The 12045-nt window shown below is 40.8% G+C and overlaps 1 long non-coding RNA gene across 1 annotated transcript in view; it reads left to right on the top strand.

Moving 5' to 3' along the window:
- Positions 1 to 12045, top strand: part of LOC150077303 (uncharacterized) — a 110603-nt gene that overhangs the window by 85784 nt on the left and 12774 nt on the right. The window contains exon 2 of the long non-coding RNA XR_016547691.1: positions 47 to 157. This is a non-coding gene — a long non-coding RNA (uncharacterized LOC150077303). The remainder of the gene's footprint in view (positions 1 to 46; positions 158 to 12045) is intronic.

The following is a 12045-nucleotide window of genomic DNA, read 5'->3' as shown; positions in this document are numbered from 1 at the left end:
CGAAATGTAATACAATGCATACATTAACTAACTTGTTTACTTATAGGATGAAGAGACCCAAGCCCTGTTAGCAGCAGATTTTGAAATAGGTCATTTTATAAGAGAAAGAATTGTTCCTCGAGCCGTCCTCTTTTTCACAGGAGAAGCTTTGACTGATGTAAGCCTTCATTTGTTTTGTAAAATTAGTGTAGTAGTCAAGTTAATGCTCCTGTCTGTTTATTCATGGAAGTTTCAATTTGTATATCTGCCAAGTGGTAAGGAATATGTGTAAAATATTATTATAAAGGATTTTAGAATACACAGTGTAAAGAAACGTTATACTTATTCCCATGGGCATTAGTAGTCACCTAATGACTATAGAGCTTAACCACTGAAGTCATTAGGTGACTACAGTGGTCTCAGACAGTTTTTAAAATCTATACAGTGGTATCAACTAATGATGTTATCAACGGTGAATTCTAAATGGGAAGTCTTACGGGACTTAATCTTGGAGGTTACTAGGATTTAATACTAACTAAGAAATACTGTTCAAGGTTCATGCCTAAATGCATGTCAGATGAATTAATGAGGCTTGGGGCAGAGAAGAAAAATGCATAAAATTATTAGCATTAACATCAGTAGAGGCATATGATACAAGAAAGCAAGCTTATGCAGCATCAGCCAAAAAAAAAAAAAAAAAACACCCCACTCCCATTTCACCCTTCCGTTCGTTCGAAATACCTGCCTGTCCAGCTGAGCCTTAAATTTATTTAGGCTATCAACTACACAACAAGGGATGGAAGTCTGTTCCACCAATCAACTACCCGCTGACTAAAGGCAAATTTCTGCACATCTATCCTACATCTGTCTTTCCTCAATTTGAATTTATGTCCTATCAGGTGATTATTCTGAGCAAGAGGAAGAATCCCATCAGCATTGAGCATGCTCAAACCAGTCAAGGCTTTATACACCTCTGTCAGATTGTCAGATCACCTTGCCGGTGCCTAGTCTCCAGACACTGTAATTTGCAAAACTTAAGCCTTTCTTCATAAGAGCAACCTTTTGTTCCATACACTAATATTGTTGCCCTTCTCTGTACTCGTTCCAGCAGCTCTACATCCTTCTTGAAATGAGGCCTCCAGACCTGTATACAGTACTCAAGGTGTGGCCTGACCTTTGCCTTATACAAGGTAATAATCACCTCCTTATCCCTGCTAGAAAAATTCTTGAATATCATTGACAAAACACTAAGAGCTACTATTGCAGCCCATCTGCACTTCTCAGAGAACTTCATATCTGCCTGCACAATTACCCCCAGGTCCTTTTCAATCTCTACCACTGTCAGTGTAGTACCACAGAGTTGATACGTTGCTCTGGGGTTGCTGTTTCCCATATGTAGTACTTTACATTTGTCAATGTTAAACTTCATTTGCCACCTCTCAGCCCATCTGCTCAACCTTTCCAGATACAGTTGCAGCAGCATAGCGTCAGTAGTGTCCTTGACAACCCTGCCAACCTTTGTATCGTCTGCCAACTTGGACATTAAGCTTGATATACCATCATCAATATCATTTATAAATACAGAAAACAACAACGGACCCAACACTGAACCCTGAGGAACTCCACTAATAACATTAGTCCACGATGAGCAGTGTCCATTGATTACCACTCTCTGTCTTCTCCCCCTGAACCATCCCTACCAAATCTACGCCTTGAGCCTTGCACAATCTTTCCACGGCTAAATTGATCGACAAGGCTCTCATCATATACTCCCTCCTATCAACACAGAAGCCTCCAGCAGATATAAGCTAGTCTGTAATCAAGTCACAAAGGAGGTTAGGCAGGCAAAGGCAGATTACGAGAAATCCCTGGCAAAAGATGCAAAGAAAAGCAGTAAAGAGTTCTTTACTTATGTAAACTCTAGAATTAAGGGGATGTATCAGATTGGTCCAATTAACATAGATGGTAGGACTATTGATGATCCTGCTCAAGCAGCTGATAAACTGAATGAGTATTTTGCATCTACATTCACACATGAGGAGTTATTCAAGGAGGGGAATGCCAGAAGTTTATCAAACTCTAACAGGGAGATAAGTGATTTTGTAATAATAGAGTGCAAAGTGGAAGAAGAAATGGTTGAAGTTAAACATAAAAAAGGGACCTGGGTTGGATGGAATCTATCCAGTTGTATGGAAGGAGGCAGAAATAGAAGTTAGCAAACCCTTAGCCATAATTATGAGAACGTTCTTAGATTCAGGGAACGTCCCCATAGACTGGAGAGGTGCAAATGTATCCCCAATTCACAAATGGGGATTCAAAGGGTGACACAAATATAATTATTAGTGTCACCCCTTGACCTGTTAGTTTAACTTCTGTTCTGGGGAAAATAACGGAGTCACTGGTTAAAGAGATGATATGGGATCACCTATACGAGACTGTAGTAATAGTTCAGACACTGCATATGTTTGTTAAGGGAAAGTCTTGTCTGACCAATTTGATTAGATACTATGATGTAGTCACAAAGGAACTGGATGCAAAAAATAATTTTGATATCATATACTCTGATTTCAGGAAAGCTTTTGATACTGTTGCACGTGGAAGACTGCTATACAAATTGGAGCAGTATGGCATTAAGGGCAAGTTGCTGCAATGGATAAAGGAATGGTTGAGTGGGAGATGATAGAGAGTGGTAATAAATGGACACTGCTCTACATGGACTAATGTTATTAGTGGAGTTCCCCAGGTTTCGGTGCTGCACCCATTGTTGTTTTGTGTATTTATCAGTGATATCAATGAAGGTATATCAGGCTTAATGTCCAAGTTTGCAGATGATGCAAAGGTTGACACGGTTGATAATGACACTGAAGATAGTATGCTACTGCAACAGGATCTAGAAAAGTTAGGCAGATGGGCGGAGAAGCGGTAACTGAAGTTTAACATTGACAAATACAAAGTACTGCATATGGGAAGCAATAATCAAAGAGAAACTTACCAACTGTGTGGTACTAGGTGGAGAATGAAAAAGACCTGGGGGTAATTGAGCAGTCAGATATGAAGTTCTGTAAGCAGTGCAGACGGGCTGCCAGAGCAGGTCATGCATTTTTGCCAATGATATATAGGAATTTTTCTAGCAGAGACAAGGAGTGATCATCCCTTTGTATAAGGCAATGTTCAGGCCACACCCTGCATAATGCATGCAGGTCTTGAGGCCTCATTTTAGGAAGGATGTACAGTTGCTAGAACGAGTACAGAGAAGGAGAACAAGATTGAGAGGAATAAATGGATGCACTTATGAAGGAAGGGCTTAAAGCCTGCAAGTTGCAGCATCTGGAGACTAGTCACCTGCGAGGTGATCTGATTGAGGTGCATAAGGCCTTGAATGGTTAGAGCAGGCTCAATGCTGATGGAATTCTTCCGCTTGCTGAGATTAAGAACCTGCGGAGCACAGATTCAAATTGAGGAAAGACAGTTGTAGAATCAATGTGCAGAAGTTTGCCTTTAGCCAGTGGGTAGCTGATTGCTGGAACAGACTTCCATCTGTTGTTGTGGAAGTTAATAGCTTAAATATATTTAAGGCTGAACTAGACAAATATTTGGAGTGACCGGATGAGTGAAAAGGGGAAGAAAAAAAAAATTTTTTTTTGCTGATGCTGTATATAACCTTGCTTTCTTGCATCATATTCCTCAAGTAATGCTAATATTATTACTGCAGTCTTGTCTAGGTGATCCTGCATTACTTTTTTTTTTAACCAGCGACTCCATTTTTTTCCACGGAACAAGTTAAACTGACAGATCTATAATTATTTGCATCATCCTTTGAACTCCCTTTGTGAACTGGGGATACACTTGCACATCTCCAGTCCATGGGAACTTCTCCTGAGTCTAAGGAAGCGCTCATAATTGTGGCTAATGATTTGCTTACTTCCTTTGCTGCCTCCTTTAATATAACTGGATAGATCCAATCCACCCCAGGTGCCTTCCTTATATTTAACTTCAACAATTTCTTCCTCACTTTACTTCCAGTTATTACAAAATCACTTAGCTCCGTGTTAGTTTGATAAGCTTCTGGCATTACTCTCTTGAATAACGTCTCATGTATGAAGTTGCCACTTCTTAGCCCATCTGCCCAAATTACCTAGATCCTGTTACAGTAGCACACTCTCATTAACAACCCTGCCAACCTTTGTATCATCTGAAAACTTCGACACTAAGCTTGATATACCTTTATCAAGTTACCATCATTTTCTATGCACTTCCACCATCTCTGAGTAAGATGCTTTATTCCGATCTTGTAAAAGTCCTAACTCTTACTCTGGAGGGCTTCTCGAACACTGTGCCTGAGCTAGTCATTTACCCTAAAATGGGTTCCATGCAGTGCATCATTGAGTGGGCTGAAGAGGTAGTAGTAGTAGTGGCATGTGATGCAAGAAAGCAAGTGTATGAGCTTATGCAGCATCAGAAAAAAAAAAAATAAAAAAAAAAATAACCTATCAAGTTCCACGACAGATGGAAGTTTGTTCCAGCAATTCACCACCCACTGGCTAAAGGCAAATTTCCGCACATCTATTCTACATCTGTCTTTTCTTAATTTGAATTTATGCCTCCTTATGTTCGTAATCTAAACAAGTGGAAGGATCCCATCAGAATTCAGCGTGTTCAACCCATTCAAGGCCTTATACACCTCAATCAGATCAGATCACCTCACAGGTGCCTAGTCTCCAGCCACTGCAATTTGCAGAACTTAAGCCTCTCTTGGTAAGAGGATCCCTTCATTCCCCTCACCAATCTTGTTACCCTTCTCTGTACACGCTCAAGCAAATCTACATCCTACCTAAAATGAGGCCTCCAAACCTGTACCTCAAGGCATGGCCCAACCATTCCCTTATACAGAGGGACAATCACCTCCTTTTCCCTGCTAGCAAAATTCCTATATATCATTAACAAAACCCCATGACCTGCCCTGACTGCACAATTACTCCCAGGTCTTTTTCATTTTCTACCACCTTAAGTGTAGTACCACACAGTTGGTACGTTTCTCTGGGGTTACTTTTACCCATATGCAGTACTTTACATTAGTCAAGGTTAAACTTCAGTTGCCACTTCTTAGCCCATCTGCCCAAATTATCTAGATCCTGTTACAGTAGCACACTCTCATTAACAACCCTGCCAACCTTTGTATCATCTGAAAACTTCGACACTAAGCTTGATATACCTTTATCAATATCATTGATAAATATACAAAACAACAGAGGACCCAACACCGAACCCTGTGGGACTCCACTAATAACATTAGTCCACGAAGAGCAGCACCCATTAATTACCACCCTCTGTCTTCTCCCACTCAACGATCCTTTTATCTATTGTAGCAACTTACCCTTAATACCATTCTGCTCCAATTTGTACAGTAGTCTTCCATGCACAACAGTGTCAAAAGCTTTCCTGAAATCCAAATATATGATATCAAAATTATTTTTTGCATCCAGTTCCTTTGTAACCACATCATAATATCCTATCAAATTTGTCAGACAAGGCTTTCCCTTAACAAACCCATGCTGTGTCTGAATTATTGCTGCAGTCTTGTCTAGATGATCCTGCAATGCATCTTTAACCAGTGACTCAATTATTTTACCGGAACAGAAGTTAAACTAACTGGTCTGTAATTACTCGTGTCACCCTTTGATCCCCCTTTGTGAATTGGGGATACATTTGCACATCTCCAGTCCGTGGGGACCTCCCCTGAGTCCAAGGATGCTCTCATAATTATGGCTAAGGGTTTGCTTAGTTGCTTTGCCGCCTCCTTTAATATAACTGGATACATCCCATCCACCCCAGGTGCTTTTCCAGTCTCATTAGTTCATTTGATTACCATTTAGGCCTAAACCTTGAACAATATTTCTTAATAGGTATGAAACGTTTAGTAACATCCACGATTAATTCCTTGAATGCTTCCCACTTAGAATTTACTGTTGGTAACATCGTCAGTTGATCCCACTGTACAGAATTTAAACACTGTCTGAGACCACTGTACTCACCTTTACGGAAGCAAAAACCCTTTCCTTTACCCCTGATGGTAATTATATCTTTAAGTAAAACTCACATCAGTACACTGTGATCACTGCCACCTAGTGGTTCCTTTATCTGCAAATTCTTAATACACGAATGATCACTGCTGATAACCAGATCAAGAGTGATCAAGATCAAGATAACCAGATCAAGCAGCATGCCTCTCGAACATGCTGCTGCAGCAAACAATCATCCAAAAAAGTCTTACTAGTGTGTAAGTGACCAACACACAAGTTCCAGTCAATATCTGGGAAGTTAAAATTCTCCATTATAAGACATTCTGATTTACTAGCCCGCTCTATTTCTCTGTACGGGGTGCCTCCGTAGCCAGGTGGGAAGGAGCAGCAGCGCATAGCACACGTTTCTTGATTAGACCAGGGTTCGAGCCCGTCACCACCAAATTCAAAGGATGTGGAAAGGTCAGGGAATGACCACCACATATCCCGGAGCAATATGGCCTTAGCTGCTAATGCTCCTAAAAACCAAACAACAACAACATTTCTCTGTACAATTGTTCATTGTACTTATTCGAGTCGTTAGGCCTATAACACACTCCTACTCTTATTTTTGCTGTCACAGTCCTTATGTCACACCAAACTGACTGAACGATGCACTGTTCATCTATATCCACTGGATGCACTTCTTTTGATTTTATGTTTTTCTTAATTAACAACATAACACCTCCTCCCTTCCTCTCCTTTCTGTACACATTGTACTCCCCAAATTCCAGTTCTGCATTCCTTATATCTGTGTGACACTACAGATATAAGCAAAGGCGGATATTGCTATCCCAACAATATTCGCCTTTGATGTCTTGACCAGCACTTCAAATTCATCAAATTTATTTACTATACTTCTAGCATTGGTATACATGCACATATTCTTATTCTTAGTTACCCTAACACATCCCATATACCCTCCTGTTTCACGATGACTGCCATCAGTCCCTGAAACCCCCAGCACCCCTCGCTCCAGGTCGCTACTTATTCTAATAGAAGTTGTGCAAGAATCACCTTCACCTCTGCCTGCGGCTACTTTTAACCTTTTAGTCTATGAATTCCCCCAAGCTAGCAGTTTTCCGACCCACCTAACGCTGCCTCGATAGCATCAGAAAATATTCTTGCGCCCTTTCTATTTAAGTGTATCCTCTGTAGAAGCAGTCTCTCCTGTTAACAAGCACAGACCACGCTGAAAAAAATTCTACCCTTTGAGCCTTGCACAATCTTTCCAGGGCCGAATTGATTGACAAGGCTCTGATCATGTATTCCCTCCTATCATGTCTGGGCAGAATTGCAGACACTTTCAAATTTAGGTGATAGTCAGAAGGTTCAGGATCTGCGCTATGAGAGGGGGTGAGTTAGAACTGTGCACAACGGTTTTAGTATGGTCAAACTCTATGGACACAGGCTTTCAACTTTTTCAACATTTCCACGTATTGTTATGAGTTGATTGTGGTGCCATGCTCCAAGAAGGCCACAAGCGAGACCCCTATCTTTGTCCCAAAACACTGTAGTCATGACTTTATGGACAGAAGGCTGTCTTTTGTACTTCTTTTTGCACGGTGAATTTTGATGGTGATGCTCCTAGGTGTGATGGACCCAGGTTTTTGTCACCTGGCACTATGTATGAACGGAAAACCTCTCCTTCACTATTGTAGTGCTGGAGAAGTCCTGACTTTCCGGGATTGTTTGTGCTCATATCAGTATTTTCAGGACTCACCAGTGCAAACCTTGTTGTAGTCTAGTTCCTTTATGATGGTTATCACAGCAGGTTACCCTGCATCACACAATTCATGTGTTGTGATGCGGCAGTCCTCTTTGATCAGTGCGTTGATCCAGTTCTCTTCTGTTGTCACTAACATTACTGGCTGTTGCCTTGGGGATTGTCAACAATGTCACTTTCCACACTCTTAAAGTGTCTTAAGTATTGTCGCCATAAACATTTTTGAGACTTGTATGGATTTTGATAGGCATTGCTTCCTTGATAAGAAATTCAATCACCACTCCTCGCATGATGCGTATATCAGTAACGTCCACAATTTCGAAATATCCAAGTGCTGCACTCACAAGACCTATCACAGCAGCAGCAGCACAGCAAGGTGAAACTAGAGACCTCTAGTAACCACTTAGTGACATGCGAAATGATCTCTGCCACCACATTTTAAAGCAAAAAATTAAGAATTAAGAAAGCATTACTTTCAAATTAAGAAAGCATTACTTTCATACCGGTCCTTGCAAGTTATCAGGCAACACAGGAGCCTATGGTAGCCTCGATAGCATCAGCAAATATTTTTGCATACAATGTGGCATTGTAACTGGTCAGAATTATGGAAGAAGTCTGGACATCCTCTTGTTGCATGGAACATATGTTGGCAAAGCCAGGGTCAATGGCTTTCCTCTCAGTTTAAGTGGCATCAGCTGGACCTGGCACCAAGGCTGACATTATTGTGAGAAATCAGGAATTGACTATAACACAGGGTTCCAATCTCTGTAGAACACACTTGCCGTGTGTGTGTGTGTGTGTGTGTGTGTGTGTGTGTGTGTGTGTGTGTGTGTGTGTGTGTGTGCGCGCACGCGCACAGAAATTAAGTCTGTAAGTGGGAAGAGTTTATGTAATAAGTACAATGCCAGTTTAGTGAGGAGTTAAGCCCTTATTTACGAGTCTGATCTGTCATAGGGTCTGAGGTGATAATATTAGCGATTTACGCAAATGCCAGTTCAGTGATATGTGGTAGTTCCCATACAGATGGAAGAGGTATGCAATTTGAGGAAGTATTAGCTGAAAACAGACTTATTGTACTTAATGAAGGTGGTCATGTTTTCAACTACAACAGCACAGTGATTTATAGATGGTAGATGACTTTCGTCAACCGGTGAAATACCACCACTTTGCTTATTGGAGGATTGAAGTGGTGAAACCCATGTTTAGTCTCTAGAGCAAAGTTTCCGGCATCCCCCCTCCTCCCATACTTCTCCTTCAACCCATGCACGGTACTAAGTACTATAGGTTTTGATACCTTTCGTGTTTGGGGTTTTCATAAAAAAAAAAAAACAAGGGTTACACAGCATATTATGAGGAAACTTAAGAATTGGCCTGGTCCAAGATGTTTGGACCACAAGTGATCATCGCTGCATCACTATCACATAGTGGGAAGACAGGCAAGGTAATGTGGCATATAACATAGTAAGATTTGTAGACATTGAAAAAGGAAAGATTTCTTAAAATAATTAAGCAAGAAATGACTACAGAGAAAGAGGGAACTTGGAATGGTAGCCAGGCAGAGGAAGGCTACAATTTTGGGTGAAATGTTGTTAAAAGCTTCCAGTGGCTCTAAGGAAGAAGAAAAGATTTTAGCACGCAGTTGGAATAAGGAATTGACAAGTAAGAGACCCAGAGCCATCTCATTAAGGAGGAGCCTTCAGCGGGCCAGATGTATGCAACTTGTAACACAGACTGAAAAGTTAAAGGCTGAATATATGGCAGAAAGAACAAGAGGATATAATAGATTTTTTTTTTTTTTTTTTAAATGTAAAGCCCAAACACGAGAGGTACTTAGTGCCATGCTTGGGTTGGAGGTTGAGAAGATGAAAGAAGATATTTGTTGACATTGGACTTGAACTTCTGTAGACAGTAATTTTCAGGAAATATGTATGAAGGAAGGAGGAAAACAGCAGTTGAATAAATAAACAAGGAAGATGAAAATTTGGTTCTGTGAGTTTGAAGTTGGACAGTAAATGGATGTTAGCTGGTGGCGGCACGTGTTCGGACTGTTTTGAAAGAGAGAGTGGGAATTATAGAAGCCAATTCAGAAAAACAGTGCCCATGGAAGTATCTGTAGAAGAGGCATGCAGCAGAAACAGTATGTCTATGAGACAGCGAGTGGAGAGACTCTGTTAGAGATGAATCATTAATTAACCTAACTGCCCTCTTCTGAATGGAATCAAGAAGCCTGAGAGAGGTTTTGGGGGCACCACCCCAGATGTGGGAACAATATTCCATGGCAGGGCGGATTTGCAATTTATACAGAGTGAGCAGCTGTTTGTAAGAAAAGTAATGCTGGGAGCAAAAGAGAAAACCAAGTTTTTTAGATGCAGAGGAAGCAATATTTGTAATGTGCTTGTGCCAAGAGAGAGTAGAAGTCAACGTAATCCCCAAAAGAGATATATCACTTTGCCTAGAAATCGGAGTGTCACCAAAGATAAGCATAGGAGCAGAAGAATCCTTTTTGCGAGATATAAGACAAGACTGAGTTTTAGAAGGTTTGAAATCAACTAAGATGTCTTTGCCCCACTGGAAAATTATCTGAAGATCGGCATTTAAGGAATTGGTAGCAGATTTTCGAGAAGTTGAAGCTGATTGAGCAGGGCAAGGTTTCTCAAAATGGAAAGTAGAATGCAATGTGCTATCATCGGCAAAACTATGGATAGGATTTCCAGTCAATGGAAGAAGGTCATTAATATACAAGAGGAAAAGAACTGAACCTTGGGAGACACCGGCATTAGTGGAGAAGTTAAGACAGTGAGCCATCTACCATCACCCTCAGTGAGCGATCAGAGAGAAAACTGGATAACTAATTACTAAAAACAGTTGGCAAACCATAAGATAGAAGCTTGTTTAGAAGACCTTTATGCCAAACACGATCGAAAGCCTTTGAGATGTCAAGAGCAACTACTTGTGTTTCACTGAACCTTTCCATTGAATTTATCCATAAATGGGTCACATAAGCCAGAATATCACCAGTGGATTGACACTGACTGAATCCATACTGGCGATCGTTGATCAGACGGAAGGTTTCTAGGTAGTTTACGAGTTGGCAGTTAATTGATTTCTCCATTACTTTAGAAAGAGTAGAAGTAACGGCCTGACGTAGCCCAGTGGTCAGGAGCGAGAGTGCGTAGCATGCGTTCCTTGAGTGAACCGGGGTTCAAGTCCGTGACTACTAAATACGATAAATATTTGTATTGACGATTTATTGTAAACTCTACTGACTTGGTTGTCGTGCCTGAGTATAAACAGAAAATTTATTTATTTATTTAATTGCAATGGGACGATAATTGGATGGGAGGGATTTGTCACCCTTTTTAAGAACTGGCTGGATATGAGCAAATTTCCAAGCAGAAGGAAAAACACCTTTGGAATAAGAAAGTGAAAAAAAAACGGCAAAGAATACGTTTTGAGAACAAATGGAGAAATACCATCGGGACCTGGAGCTTGCTTAGCTTCAAGATTCGTCAAAATACTTCTGACATCCTTTTGACGGAAGACCACAGGAGGCATTGAATGTAGCGTGTTGGGAATGGTGGGTGGTATTTTACCAAGAGCATTAATACATGAGTTGGAAGAAAAACGTGATGCTAGCAGGTCGGCTTTATCCTTGGCTGAAGTGACAACAGAACCATCTGGTTTGGGCAGAGGTGGGAGCAGAGACGGGCAAAAGTTGCGGCCAATAGAGACCCGAATGCTCAGCTACCATTAGGGCAAGAAGCAAGTTTTCTACTCTTAGCCTGTTCAAACTCTGGTTTGGACTGATTAATAACTGCTTTACAATTGTTGCGAGCTTTGGCGTAGGCAGAAAATGAAACTGAAGAAATAGAAACAAGCCAATTATGATATGCAACGTTTTTCTCTTGAACAGCCTTAGCACATTTATTGGAAAACCAAGGTTTATAAAAATGACGAGATTTTAAAGTGGAGTGTGGAATAAAGGATTCCATTCCTGCAAGAATAATTTCACTGACACGATCTGAGCAAACGTTGACATCAGAAGTTTTGAAACAGTAATCTGACCAAAGAAAAGAAATCTTGCAGGTCATCCCATTTTGCATTCTTGTAATGCCAAACACAAGGTTGGGAATAGCCATGAGATAAAGGCTCCATTAGAGAAGAGACAATCACGAAGTTGTGATCTGAAGTGCCTAAAGGCCCTCTCACTTCGACCATGTGCTGAGAACGGTTGTTTGTGCGAAAAAGACATTCTGATTTAATCATACAGCCAAGCGTGTT

This window comes from Mastigoproctus giganteus, chromosome 12, assembly GCF_048544385.1.
Source record: "Mastigoproctus giganteus isolate SK-2022 chromosome 12, ASM4854438v1, whole genome shotgun sequence".
Classification (NCBI taxonomy): domain Eukaryota; kingdom Metazoa; phylum Arthropoda; class Arachnida; order Uropygi; family Thelyphonidae; genus Mastigoproctus; species Mastigoproctus giganteus.
The sequence above is the reverse complement of the archived record's forward strand: the minus strand, read 5'-3'. Positions and strand labels throughout refer to the sequence as shown.